Below are 15,887 nucleotides of genomic sequence, written 5' to 3' on the forward strand. Positions count from 1 at the left end.
CCCCGCGGGACTCCAACAACTGTCAGACCAGTATTATTTTTGAAATTTAAACAATCATCTTACGTGTGCTGCTGCTAAGATCCTGGCCTTTTCGGCAGCTTCGACCTTCAGTAATTAATACCCCAGGGCCCATTATTGGCAAAGCCTTTATCCGCTGGGCCAAGAAGCCTCTAACCCGCTAATTACGGCCAAGCAGCTAATCTTCCAGCCGGCTGATTGACAGCTACACCTATTCTACTAATTGCCTGTTGCAGACAACACCTGGTGAACCGCAGCGCCGGGGGAGAGCGCCGGGCTCCAACAACGCCTATGGGTCCTGGGGGAGGCCAAACAAGTGAGGGAGGCTCTGAGAGTGAAGGCTTTGTATTGTCTTTATGTGCCGGAGAGGAGCAGGAGGAGACTGTGCGGAGGAGAGGAAGCTGTCGAGTTTGTGCATTTTTAATCGCAGGTATAGCGGCTGTGAGAGCGTTTCTGATAAAAACAGAGGAAATGGTAAAACACAAAGAGATGATGTGAAGGTGTCGGCGGTCAGAGCCCGTCGCCACGTGGACAGGTCTGATGTGATTTCATTCCGAGTTTATCAAACATGAAAAGCTGTTAGCATCTCTGCGAGGACGGCTCAGAGTCTGTTTATGCCTCTACATCAACGTCCCTGCAGGTGCACTTGAGAGCCTGTGTTTGTGTTTAGTGTCTTAATGAGGACACCGTCGACCACCACTTCTAAATGGACTCGGGGAAGTCCACCTGAGTCCATTGTCTTGCATGTTAGAGTCCATTATGGCCTCTGTGTGGACACGAGGGAGTCCATCGTCCTCTCATATTATCTTCATAGACACACCTGTGTGCCTGCTTATTTGGTGTGTGTTGGACATGCGTGTAAGTCCATTAATATCTCCAATATGATCGAAACCTCAGAATGAATTCTGGGGTCTATGGAGGCGTCTAATAAAAATGTCATGGGTTAAACATTTTTCTTCATCGTGTCGTGAAGACAACAAGTTTAGTCTCATTTTTAAGCTGGAGTAAAACACCTTTCCGCAAGCACTGGGGACGTCCCCATAACCTTCAACCAGCACAACCAGCTGCTTCTTGTGTGCACACGAAGGTTAAAAGATGTGAAGCCATTTTATTTTAGTTCAGACACACTGTGTTTCTTTTGCTGAGGAACACCTCAGGAGCACCCCCTGCTGCGCTAGGACCAATTTCTTCACAAAGATTAACGGGAAGTTGCGATTTTATAGTTTTTCACCTGATGTCATGCACACATCGCTCAGGAGTTGTTCACCATATTGGATGTGATATAAACAAAAGTCATGAGGGAAAAATGAGTTTCCCCGACTGTTTGGCGAGCTGTTCCTGGAGGTCGCTGGTGGTCACAAAGAGGGTGCTCTGCCAAAAACCTCCTTTGAAAAGTGCAACACAGAGTGGAAATAGAGACTGTTTGCCTTCAAAGTAAAAGTTGTGCCTTTTGAAACATGCTGGATGCAGCTCTGGGCCACAACTTTTACTTTGGCGAGTGTTTGCAGGCAAGTCAGCGTGCAAACTATCGGTGATAACGGTAATCTCATGGCGACCAAAGCAATCACAGGGAGGATTTTGCAGGAATACATTTTTCCCTAGCGACAGACGGTTGTCAGGAGGTCATGGGCTGGTCTCTAGGCCTGTCCATCATTGTCATCATGATTGTCACATGTCAGAAATGGCAGACAAGTTCAAATCTCATTGTTCATGGTTAAATGACTGCATAACGTCGATATCGGCTCAGGTTTTATTCTCTTGTTGACGTCAGTGGACTTCCAGGAGTCAATGGGGACACAGAGTCTCTCTGACAGAATCCCAGTTTCAAGCGGCTGCATCGAAGTCTATTACTGGCCATTTGTTTTGTCCCTTATTGACATAATCAATGGCCCAGGACCAGTAAAGGTGATTGGCCAGCTGCTGGTCCAGACACCAGTTGTTTAAACCCCGATCAGTCACAAGTTCACCTGTAAGACAGTCTGCAAGAAGAACTGCTTGTATGTGCTGACTCAATACAAATAATCGGTATTCCCACATTACAGGATATGGAATAAAAAGGCCACCCTGGTGCTGCACACCTCACTGTGACTGTTTCACTCTCATTTATTGAGAAAATAGATGTTTCAGCATGTGTAACTGTTTCTGTTTCTCTTTAATAACAAATGATAACACAACATTAGTGAAGATAATCCTGTTGTAGCTGATGGTTGAGCTCCTGAGAATCAGTTTTTATGTTTATGGGGTTGAAGTCCTTTTTTTTTAGCTGCTTGTGGATATCTGGGAGTTAGTAACCGTCCATAGGGGACAGTACACTCATAGACCACCTTAACACAGTGTCAGAGCAGTAATCAATTGGTGTCCATGTAGTCCTGAAGCTTTTTTGATGTACCAAAGTGAACAGCCGAGAGTGAAACATCTTTAAAGAGTCCACTGAACCTGGAAAGCTAGGGGTTCACTACTAGGACTTCACCTAAATTACATCGGCTGACTTCCATTTATAAAAACTCCAACTCTGTGCTTATGAGTCGGGAAATTTAAAAGCACAGAAGCTGAAAAGTTAAACTGGAAAGCATCATCATTCGTGCCTGTGTGCATCAATCTCACTCTTTGTTAGTGTGAGGTCATTCCTCAGAAGTCTGAACTTAATTTTCTGACAGATTTTGCATCTTTGGACCCTCTGGGACCTAAACAGGAGTTTAAATAAAGTTCTGTGGCTTTGAATGCAGCACCCGTGAGCCCAGCAGCAGCTTTTTAAACAGGCGTGTTAAAGGTTAGCTGTGAAACACGCCGTTATTTTTCATGTTGTTTGTGCTCATTCTGCACTAAAGGTCACAGAGGCCCATTTGCTCCTCAGCTCAGTTTTGAACGTGCGTGATGGCGAGCTGGGGTTTGGAGAATAAGTCGTGGTGATATCTGAGCGCCTGACAGCAGCAGTCATGTCTGAAGGCGGTCGGGGGGTTTGGGACTCGCTGTCAGTCTGCCTCCGTCTGACGGGCTGGCGAGGGGAAAAGGCCAGCGCTCTGAGGCTCAGCGTGGGGCCGCAGGCGTGAGGAGGACGACGCCCGCCCTCCACGGCGAGGGGCCGCCCGGCTCCACAGCATTGTGCAAATGTAACTCATCACCCCCATGGCTCCTGACCTCAGCCTGGCAGCGCCGGGCGAGAGGGCCGATCGATTGATCTAAATAACATTATGACGTGATTAACATAAACGGCCCATGGAGGGACCCGGCGGACTGGACCGCACAGCAGGCGGCAGCACCACGAAGCCATGACATGGATCAGAGAGTCAGAAAATCCATCTGGAGAGACGCTCTAGATGTGCTGTGATCTGCATGAGCACATTAGACTGCTGCAGTCGGACAGGAAGCAGAGAAATCTGCAATTACCCACCAACGATGCATTTTAAGAGTCCACAGTCACTGAATATTCATCACCAAAATAAGTTTAAGAAATAATGAGGACTCAGGCAAGGAGAAAATTAATGAATCAATGTGAAAAAAAAAGTTTTGATAAAGCTGGGGGAGTTTATTTGTTGGTAAACCCGCAAGAAAAGAGTTTCAACTGACAGGTGAACAGAAACGGGGAAGATTTTCTTTCTAAAAAATCAACATACTTACACTTAATTTTTCAGATCTGACGGACATTTAATCATTCTCAGACCTGTGACAGCTTTATGTAAAAAATATTTAAGTACAAAGAGTCAACAACCCAACGCTGCCCCTTCCAGCACAACAAGTGGACCTGAACGTAACCTTCTTTGAAGCAGAGCTGTCAAAAGTGCAGACAGTTCAGAGGACAGATACTAGTGTTAAAAAATACTCCAGTAGAAGTTGAAGTACAGATTCAACTTCTTTACTCAGGTGAAAGTGAAAAAGTACCGGCTCTAAAATGTACTCAAAGTAAGTAAAAGTAGCTCTTTGGAGGACGTTTCTATTTTTGTGCAAAGCTAACAGAACCTTGTGCTAAATTAACCTAATAATAAAATAATATCAGTAGATGGGAATACAAATTTACAAGCTTCAATCAGCTCAGCAGAACGTGTAGAGAGAAAAGGGAAAGTAAAAAATAGCTCTAATTTCTGTTGTGGTCACAGGAGTGAGCAACGATCAAAAAGGTGGGAAAAAGACATATACAGGAAGTAAAAGGACAGAAGTTCAAAGGGAAAGAGATTACCAAAGTAAAACAGGAAGCGAGTGAGGAAGAGAAAAAGAAAATACCTGAAGCTTTTCACAGTGTAGTCTTAGATGATTTTACACTGATTTTCTTATTTGTCATATATGTTTTAGGGTACAGAAAAACAACAATAAGAAATATTATTTATTTACGATCACACTCTGCTCACTTCTGTTTTTCCTGTCAGCTCATGTTCGTTTATGCTCTGGGATAAGTGTGTGTGTGTGTTTTTTTTCTCATGGATTTTCCAGGGTCTTTACGACTCATTTCCATCCCTCCCCAGCCTCGATGCTTTGACTCTGGCACACCGACGAGCCTGCAGGGTAGTGACGGTGGGGTCGAACCTTCCGCACCATGGCTGTAAAGGCAGCAAATGGAGCAGAAAAGCATTCAGAGGGAAACGACAACTCTGGAAGTCCCGTCTCTGCGTCAGCTCCAGGGCCAGGTTTAACGTTTGGACATTTATCTGTGCGCAGGTCCCCAGCTTCACTTTGTTTGTTTCCAATCTGTGGAGGGGAAAATCTTCACGGTGCTGCGGTTATGCTGAAGATAAAATTTTCTGCTGAGAATACCAGAATTCCTCTTATGTGGTGGTAGTTGAGAATTTACAGTAATAATATGTTTGAAAGCGCTATCTTCCCTTTTAAAAAATCCTTTAAAAACTTTTGTCAAAGAGAATTTAAAATTCAGGAAGTGTGTGAGTTCTGAATTTTCTAATCTTAAAGTGTGGATTATCCCCTGATTTTACCAGAAAATTCTAGATTGTATCTCTACCACATGAAAGAAGAGTTGTTAACCGAAATCTCTGCAGTGCGATGAAATTAGATACTACAGCACAAACAGAAAAACCATACAAAGAGAAGACAAACAAGGTTCTCAAAACTCTTGAAGAACACAAAGCTCATCTGGCAGGAAAATGGTATTTGAAGACTTGTCAAATACTGAATAATATTAGTAGTATTTTAATTCATGGAGAATATTCTGACTTTCTGGTATTTAGTTTGTAAATAATAAGAACAAACTCAATAAGACTGCAAACATATGCACTAAGGAAGTCAACAATGCAGCTTTCATACTAAATAGAATCGTGATGGAGATACCCAGTACTGCTTATTAGCACTTGTCATGTCCAGGGATCTTTCATAAGCCCCCCCGATCCTTAATAATCCCGCATTCAGGGCATTCAGTTAATAGAGAGATGCTGCTTTTAAAATCAAACCAAGTCCCAAATCATTGTTCTACTGGCAAAGGTTGGTGTTAGCCGACATAGGCAGACATAGCTTGGAATTTACCTGCTAACACATACTTGTTGCGGTATTCTTGATATGATACAGGGGACTAATTCATCCAGCTATGGTAAGCAGCAGAACATTTGGATCAGGGAGGGGTCTTTTAGTTTTGCGGATCACATTCAGCTGTCTTTTTTCTAGGCAATGTTAGCTAATATTCATGTTTCTGCTAGCACTGGCAAATTTAAAGCTATCTCATGAAACAGAATCCTGCGTTGAGTGAATAAGGATGAGTAGCCATCCAAATCTTCTAATGATTTTGCTCGACATCTCCATTTTTTTTTTTCATGTGCTAACATTAAAAAGTTACTTTACAGCTAGCTGGCCAAACACATCTTGCTTGCTAATGTTGTCACTAGACAAATATTGTTAGTTGGCTAACTTGCCAAATTATTTCAGCAGCTAACTTGAGCCATGATACTAACTTGTATATGAAGTGCTTATTTTAACAATCAGTAAACAAAAATGCATAACCTTTACTTTGTGCAATAACAGCCAAGATAGAGTAACTTGTCCAGATAGCTTTAGCTTCTTTAAACAGCATGTAGCCTGTGTGATATACAGAAATTATGCTAAGAATGTATCATGGAACAGGGTTAAAACATTGGCCCTTTCTCAGTTCTCAAGTATGCGACTTGCTGAGAATGAGAGCACGGACTCATGATTTGTACACCAGCGTGCTTGATGATGTCACAGGTCCGGAGTTTTTACTGCCGTCCCCTCTTAATTTAACTGTGAGTAATATGTTATGAAGCTTAACTTTTATCTCAGCCAAACTGATTTAGTCAGGAACAAATAAAACACTGAAATAAACCAAACATTAACATTCAGAAGTGATCTAAGTGACTTATATATCATGTTTAACCTCAGTAGCAAAATCTCTATTAGTAAAAATAGTGTACATGTATGCCTTAATAAAAACAAACAGGTGAGATGTTAGAATGCTTTTATTTTTATTTTAGTGGACACTCAAAAATTACAATAGACAGCTGCTGGGGTTTGCAGGAAAACTGAACAAATATTTGAAAAGATGTGCCGTGAGTCCGCTGTTCTCGCCGGCTCTAGTGACCCTCGACCTCCCGGTCTGCTATGGAGCTGGCGGCAAACAGACGTCTCCGAAAACGTCGGAGCATGTTTGGAAATATATGATATCTTGATAAATCGAGCAGATATTTGAAGTTTACACAGCTACATTCTCCCTTGAAAATAACTTAAAAGTTTATTTTGTGACCCAGAAAGAGTAATAATTAAAAGTGCTCCTCCGCCATTGCCATGTTTGAGTTTGGGATGAAATGCATTCTGGGATATTTAGCTGTACACACACAAAACACTACCGATGCATGCTCGATAAAACAGGCAGAGCAAGAACACAGCCGGGAATTTTTTGCGTTCTCGTACTTTGAATTGGAACAGTACTTGATCTCCGACTGATGACGTGTCGCGAGTACACGAGAACGCAAGTACACATATTGAGACAGGCCCAAAATGTTCAGCCTACTTCACATGCGTGTTTCTCTGATTTTTCTTTATTTCTGATATTTCTGTGATCACATGAGGTCTGACAGTGTGGACCTCTAAAGAGGAGACCGTTTGCTTCATAAGTCAGAAGCTAAATTAACAGAGGGAGCTGTGGGCTGAGACCGACTGCAGGTCAAACACATACAAACATTAGCATGTTGGGATGCTGCGCAAACACACAGAGCACTTCATCATGTGTGTCCACGTTACATAACTGTGTTTGAATTTAATTACCCTCATAGCCTGCTCTCTACTAATGAAGCGCCTGCAGGTGATGAATGGGAAACGTCACCTGAAACAATGATAAATCGGACTCATCCCCTCTGGACATCAGGAATGATGAGCGGGGGGTCATGGGTAAATGAGACCTGGGTGGGAGAAACAAGAAACAAATATTTAATGTAGAGATCCACATTTAAATATACAAACCATCCATCCAGGGTATTCCCAGTTTCTCCTCAGGAATTCCTGTGATATATAATCTCTCCGGAGAGTTCTCGATCCATCCTGAGGTCTCCTGCCGGTTGGACAAACCTCCAATCAGAGGCAATCAGCATGCTTTTAAATAACCTCAGATGCCTCTTACAATATGAAAGAGCACTGACTCTACAAGAGCCTCCCTGCCACCAAACATCATGCTGGTCTTTGTTTATAAGAAACAAAAATAAATGTGGTGCTTGAATGTGATTATTTGAAGTTGAATTAAAAATCAGTGAGTCTGAAAAATATTCTCATGATTTTCACATGTCAGGTGTGTTAAGTCTTTCACTATTCGAAGGTTCAGACTGTGACTATCATTGGTCGTCGCTATCAAACCCCTCACTGTTTGTGCTCTAACAGTAAGAGTCCAGATGCTGAACTCTGACCCTCAGAAAACATCTGGACCTGGAAATAACGGAGGCCTCAAACTATTCAGCAGCGTGAGTCCTCTGTGAGTGGGAAGCATTCTGGAGCATTCTAATTTAAATGTGCTGTCGTCAGTTTCAAAATGAGGAGATATTTTTTAAACAGCTGACTTGTTTCTCTGGACTAGTTTCAGTTAAACGTGGCCTTTAAATCACCTGCACATCTACTCTTTGTGGAAACAGGGTTATACCCGCCTGAATGCCTGGGAAAGCCTCGTTTTCTATCCGAGCTTCAAAGAGGCTCTGAAGGTTCGCCCAGAATCAGAAAACTCCTTGCGGGTCCATCCTTTGCTACGTTTATTGTCTGTTTCTGTGTCGCTGACTGTCGGCTGTCAGGCTCGCAGCCTAATGACACAGCCAGGCTTAATGCACCTACCAAGGCAGCGATTATCACCTCTGTAATCCTACAGTTCATTAGCCCCCCTCCCTCTTAATAATTAAGTTGGAGAAATGTGGGGCTCAGGGGATCCTCCTCCTCCTCACTAATGCACGCATTAACACTCAGCCTCTGATGGACTTTGGAGCAAAGGTGTGCGGTGGATCCAGCCTGTCTCCGGTCCGGTACAGCGGTGAGGTGCGGTCTCGTTAATGTCGGCTCTACAGGCGTATTGATCGCAGTGGCCTGGCTGAGTTTAATGAACAAAGAGGCGTTTGCCTGATTGAACTTCATGTTGCTGAAGGGAAATATGTGTTAGAGGCAGAATCATCTGATCTCTGAAACACAGAGAGAAGCAAATTTCCCCATCAATACAAGTCAGTCACACGGCTCCTCTCTTTATTTCTCAGCTGCCATTATTAGGTGAGCTTCACCCAGACAGATACCTGCTAATCACTGCGAAATAACATCCAAAACAAATGCAGGAATTTCACCTAACCTCAGGAGGATAAAAAGGTACAGGTGCCCTCAATGAGACTGTAATGAGGGTGGGAAGAGAACAAAGAAAGGAAGCAACTAACATTCAAAATAAAACAGGAAGTAAACTGAAAGCGGGAACAAGAATCATTTTAAACACCTTTAAAAAAAGAGAAACCTGAGATATTTACAAAAACACCACATTGGGGAAGCGACAAAAGTGGAGTTGAAGTGCATCAGCTGTCTTAGCCTAAGACGGTGGACAAATAGACTAAATAAATATTCTTTTTACCACTTTTTCCTAACCACTTCTCCTTGACCTCAGCGGAAACATCGTAATTATCTCCTTTCCTTTCATAAAGGACAGTCAGGTGTATCCTTTGCTAAAGGAGGGAGGACCTTCCCTCAGTATTTGGAGGATCAGCATGTGACCTGTAGCAGCACATCTGAGTGACGGTTCACCTGACCAGGTACATTTTTCTTTGAGATATTTGGAATATTGGAGTTGATATATTTATTCCATGTATTTAAACTGTCTTTCTACAGGTTATATTTAATTTCTGTCCAGGATTTTCAAGCCTTTGGGACAAATAAACAATACAATCTACTCTTCTGTCGTGTTTCAATAGTTGTTGAATTTAAATTTAAATTTAGATAATTGCACATTTTGGCAGACAAACACAAAATTACAATCATCAATATTTATTGATCTCATCTTTATTGTCTCGTATAGGCTGCAGAGTGGCGGGAGGGAGGAAGAGGACGGTTTCCCTCAGAGGGGCTCATGTCTGGACCCCCAAGCAGGGCCAAGCACACACACACACACACGGTGGAGTAAACATCCTGAGCGAACTCGACTCTGCTGCTGCCTCTCAGGACTCTCTGCTTCATGCATAATGTAGATGCAGAGTTTGACCGCTGGCCTGCAGCTGATTGGCCGTCTCGGGGTTGAGGTGGGGGCGTGCAGAGGTGTGTTTGTGTGTGTGTGTGTGAACCATCCATCTCCAGCAGCATGGATGACTGACTGACTGACCCTCACCACCACCAAACCCCGAAAGACCTGCAGAGCAAGATCGATGGAGGTGGACCGCGGTGCTGCAGGATTATCTGAGCGCATCGACTGCTTCACTCTCTTTGTTCACACCAGGGCACGGATAAAGAGATGAAACCCAAAAATCTGTCTGTTTGGTTCTGTCATGCAGAAATCATTTTTATCCTACAGAAAAATCACACAAACGGCCCTCACAGTGCCCCCTACAGGCTGAAGAGGACACTGCAGATAAATAATAACGCCCTGATGGTTGAGCTTCAAGGTGTTGATTGTATATTATATATATAGTTAGAAGGTTCAAAGGAAGGGATTATTATCATCAATGACTCTCCAGAGTTTTTCTTTACTTTAACTTACATTCCTTTAGATGGATCCCTAAACTCTGAAAGACAAATGAGGTCAGCCTTCGAGGCATTAACCTTAAAACAAATTAACCTAATAAACTATATAAACTAGAAGAACAAAAGAAATTCACCTGATGTATCAGTGCAGTCCTAATATAATGAGTTCCAGGTGAGTTCAGTTAAGGGATGAGGAAACCCAAGAACCAATCAGTGATGAGAAAAGTGAGATTAAAGGAAGTGAGGTGTGCATGAGGGAGGAACAGGGTCAATACAATAATAAGTGGAGGAAACATGTCTGCACTCCAGTATATTTTATGTATTTTTAGTATCTGGTTGTGTTTTCAGTATTTTGCCATATTCACCTTTCTGTCAGAATTTTGTACTAATTTTGCTATAGTTTTGCCCAATGATGTCATTTTTGCAGGCACGTGACTGCTGACCATGTGACATGAACTTGTTGGCCATTCTGGACGTGTAATAATCCTGAAACATAGTGAAAAACCTGCTAAACATCATATAGATGAAACTATGAGTAAACAAACAAGTGTATATCTTCTCTCAGAGGAAGTAGAACACTTTAAGGACAAGCATCTTACTCCTTATGTGGAGAAATGGAGCAAGGGAGGGCTGAAGATGGATCTTAACTTACGCCCTCCGAGTGTTTGAAGTGTGACTCTGACATTTTCCGCGTCCACTATTATCAACAATGCCTCAAATGATATTGGACGAAATATAAAGGCCTACAAAAGTTTAAATACATCAGTATTTTGTATCAATATGGGTAACAACCCCAGTCACTGGAACTGCAGTCACTGGATCAGGCATTTACCTGATTTTTGTTACATTTGATGTTGACACGTCTCTGTGCATTATTCCTTATACTGTCAATGAAGTTCATTTGAGATTAATGGTGGTGATACTGAGGTGAGTTGTAGAGGATGTTCATTATTTTCCGTCAGTGTTAGCTGCTGTAATTAAAACTTTTCTTGAAGTGGAACTAACGTGGGCGTTATTGTCTATAATGTTAGCGGCATGACATTAGCTTGTAACGTTATGTTGTTGTTTGGCCGTCTCTCGTCAGCTGTCTAAAGCCTGGACGTCTGATCTGCTGATGATAAAATGAGGGGAGAAAATGTAGTGCTAATTTTCATGTAAACTACGTATGAGTGGACAGCTTGAGTGATGTGCCCATGACATCACGCGCTGACTCGTCAGACGTGGACGCTACATGCATGTACTGGGAGGAGACAACAGAACATGATGGAGAGATTACATCTCCCAGCTGGTCCTTGGTGTAAGCCAGAGGAAATGGCCATGGCGAGGGAGGTATGGGCAACCTGCTTAGGCTGCTGGCCCTGGATGGATGGATGGTTAGTTTATTTTCATTGCTTTGTTATGTTTTACTGAATTTTGCAGCTTGTTTGCTGTATTTTATTTTATTTTCAGTATTTTGTCAAGCATTATAGTGAATTTAACCACATTTTTACTGTTTTCTTACACTTCAGTTTTTCTACGTTTTTTACTTTTTGTGCCTAAACTGTGAATTTAGCTTTTTTTTTTTTTAATTTTTGTTTTGTAAATTCAAAATGTGTTCATTTTAAGCATTATGCCATGTTCCACTGTATTTCTGTGCTCCTGAACACAGTTTTTCACCTGTCCAGTCTCATATTCACGTTCATACACATAAACTTCATATTTTCCTCTTTTAAAAGGCAAAAAAAAACTACACGTGAGGACTAAAGTCCAAAGGCACAGCTCTTTTTATTTTACCATCACATTTACCTTCAGTTGTGTAGATTCCTTCTTTAGTGGTTCCTGCTCTTCATCCCATCATTCATCAAACATTTAATTCTGGGGTTTCCTGAAAAAAATGGTGTTTGAAATGACAAAATTACACGTCTATATCTAAGTCTACTAACAAACAGAGGTCAGGGGTCATAGTGACGCCATAATTTCACAGCAGAGTTGTGCTTTCAGACCTCACTCAAACGATCTGCCCACTGATGTACTCAAACATACGTTTTAAAATCATAAAACAATATTTAATGTTGTATAAACACAAGTTATTGACCTTGAGAGCAGGAGGTAAATCTGGCTTTGTAGAGTCATAAATTTTAACATGAATAGTGTAGCTCAGAAGCTTCCAACCATTAGACGAGTTGCACACTGAAAAGGAAGTTTAAAAAATTATTTTGTCCTTCAAAACTTTTTCAAAGCAATGATCAAAGACCTTCCGGCACTGTAGGTGTCAGTTTGTTTAGATCAAACCGGGTAGCTAGCTCCTCCCACATGACACACATCATTAAAACTTTTCACTTTTCCACCATCAAACCCCCCAAAACAAAAAAGGTCATTATACATCAAATCAGTCAAATCTTGGAAAAAAACACTTCTTCATTAACAATTATTTTATTTAATGACATTTAATGTAATTGTAAACTTAGACAATAATGATTTTATTAAATCACAGAAAATGTGCTTGTACTTTGGTGTAGTATGGTTGTAATGGGTGGTGGGAGTCTTTATCAACAGGAAAAACTTTTGAAAATACAGTGAAAAGTTAAAAATCTATGCACAATCTATTCACATTTTCTAAAGCTGTCCCATGGGCCAGACTGGAGTCTTTGCAAGGCTGATTCTGGCTCCTGGGCTTTAGGTTTGGATTAGAGAGATTATACCGCTCCACAGGTTTGAGAATGCCCCACCATCACTAAAAGAGGTGGCCGGGAAGACCAGGTCCCACATCAGCAGCAACAAATGAATGAATGTATAGAAAACCATATTATTGGTAAGATAATTGCATTAAAAACATCCCAAAACACAAACACGGGCAGTTAGCTCCAATTAGCTGAGGTGAAGCCCAGCCAACAGCTCACAGCTACAGCCGCCTGTGTTGCCACCCACCCATCACAGAGGCCACGCCCCTAATGCTGTGAACTGTTAGACTGACTCACTGCTCGCTGAACCAGTCATGTACGTTAAATAAACAGCAATAACTGGTATTTGTTACTTGGCAGTAACATAACTGGATACTAGTTTTTCTAATAATCTATGATCCATTTTACATGATAAACATCAGTCAGGTGATTTATAATTTACCAACTATATTTAATAAATGATGTACCTGTTCGCACCATCGTGTAACAGTCGAATCTCAGTCGTCATTAAATGTGTGCATTCAGAGCCGTCCCTTTGCTTCCCCGTTTAACTGGCTCTCATCTACTCACTCTCCAGTTTGCTTTGAAAACGAGCGCCGAGGTTCAGAGGCCAATTCCAACATTTCTTTCTCTTTTTTTCACCTTTAATGGAGACGTGCTCCATGATTTATTTAAATGACAAACCTCTCCTGTCTCTCTTTTTCTTTCCTGAGGTATTAGTCACTGGGTGCTAATGTCAGATTACTTTACTAGCCATTCTGCTCTTGATAAATGACTGAGACGGGCAGTAAAAAATAGATCAAAACCACTGGGATGAGAAAGAGGAGGAAGGAGAAGGGAGGCTGTTAAATCACCCCCCCTCCCTCCTCCTCCGCCGCCCGACAGGCCGCAGAAAATGCCACCCATTATTCGTGTGCTCGGGCTAATCAAGGCTTCAGAGTGATTAGAGAGCAGCAGCAGCTCCTTCTTCCTCCACCTTAACAAGCCATTATCATCGAGCCACGCCGCCTTACCCGCTGAAATATGGAGCACTTCGTCGCACTCGCTACATCACAGGCCAGCGCACAAACTGTCTTATTACACCTTAAATATGTAATTAGGCAATTTCCTCGAGGAGCTGGGGATCACAGCGAGCGGCAGTGGGAGACGGAGATTCACATTCACGGTCGTGTTTTCACACATGAATTAGAGTCAGGTTAGACAAGGGTTTTGAGGAACGTGGACCAGAACTGGTACCTGACCTGAACCGGGTTCCTTTAACAGTGTTTAATATCAGTGCAGGAGGAGGAAACCTAAAGGTCTTTGGAGCAAATAAACTGCATCTCTGACATGTTAGGGCCCAATCTGGACATGCTCGGATGGGATCAAAATGAATACTAAACGTTGGTTCTGATTGCATTTTCCAATGTTATCTGATATTTGGCTAGCATCCTGACTCAGAAAGCTGGATCAGTTGTGAATGAAGCCAGGCAAGTCCTTTCAGTTGTTCTGTGTTTATTTACCAGGCGTTGCTAACAAAGAGTCAGCAGTGGAAGTGTTTCGCACTCTTGTTTTTAAATTTCCAAAAGGCTTTGGTTTAACGTGAACGTGACTTTAAAGCCATGCGGTGGATGATGCTAACATCCTGTTAGCTAGTTTACTCTTTTCTAATGGTAGGCAAAGTAAAAATGTTTAAGTAAAATGATTTACATACATTTTAATCTTTTAAAACCTTTATTTAAACAGAACTCATATGCAAGTATTTCATGGGTCCATACAGCAACATTATTTTTCTGACCAAGTCATTAGACTTTCGTTACACTTACTAGAATATTATATAACTCTGAATTCAAATTACAGTCAGAAAGGTTTTATAAAAGGCTTTAATTTTAAAACCTTTTTTTCTACCCAGCTTTAATTAAATATCACCCATATATAGGGATGGGTATCGTTTAGGTCTTATCCGATACCAGTACCAAACCAGTACTTTTGAAACGGTGCTGGTGCTTAAACGGTGCTCGAACCGGTGCTTAAAGAATAGAGAACACAAAATTGGTCCAAAAACCTCATGTTCAGCTGTTTTTTTTGTAAAAAGATAACAATGTTAGCCTTTTCTGCAGCTATAGGGGATTTATGGTATCACTCTTGGCTGGAAGCAGTGCTTAATCAATGGAAAAAACACAAACTTTATCCAAAAACCTCTCATATTTAGCTGTTTTACATGCATTAATTTAATAACGTGGTTAGCTTACTCAATGTAAATTACACACGGACAGCATTAAGCTACTCACACAGAGAAGAACGGCTGCTGCTGCTGCCGTCATCATCCGTCATCATTTCTGCTACACTGGCAGGGCTAGGGGCCAGGACTCTACTCTTCAGGTTTTTGGGGGATGTTGCTAACTCCGGGTCCGATAACAGGCAACCCACCCGCAGTAGATGTGCCCGGTGTGAGGTCTTGCAGCAAGCTATCAAATACAGCGCATTTCTCGGCTTTTAACAAACTGCTATGCGTCGCCAGGTGTTTCATCGGATTTGAGGTGTTACCTCCTTTGACAGTATCACCTTAAAGCACTTGTTGCGGGCTGCTGAGTTTGCATCTTTTGCTGTGAAGTACAGCCAGAATTTGACCGTTTCGCCTTGGGCATTTTTAATCTGTAGCTCTGCTCTAAAAGAACGTACGTACCTAGGCCCACCTACTATCCTCGGAAAGGTAAAATGATTGGCTAGAATTCAAAGTGTATGACATCTCAGGGAAAAAAAGCACCAAAATAAAGCACCGAAATGTGCGCTGCTTTTCGGTCTGGTTACTACCGTTTGTCAGAACCAGTGCCATACCGGTACCCATCCCTACCCATATAGCACAAATACAACCAAAGTGGTCCGCAACAAAAAAATGACAATAATAATATTAATGCTTATATCAATAAATAGATTTTTAAAAATAAAATAGGTGAAGCATAGATAGATATGAGGTACAAAGATTCAGTCTTCAGCCCAAACAGAAATAGATATAAATTAACTACTTATTTATTTAAAAAAAACAAAAAAACATTAGCAACAATGAAGCATTAATCAAAAAACTTATTTTTGTTTCAC

Source organism: Copadichromis virginalis, linkage group LG2 (genome assembly GCF_057382275.1).
Source record: "Copadichromis virginalis isolate Kocher_CV1m ecotype Utaka linkage group LG2, C_Virginalis_male_GT1.1, whole genome shotgun sequence".
In the NCBI taxonomy this organism is placed as follows: Eukaryota; Metazoa; Chordata; class Actinopteri; order Cichliformes; family Cichlidae; genus Copadichromis; species Copadichromis virginalis.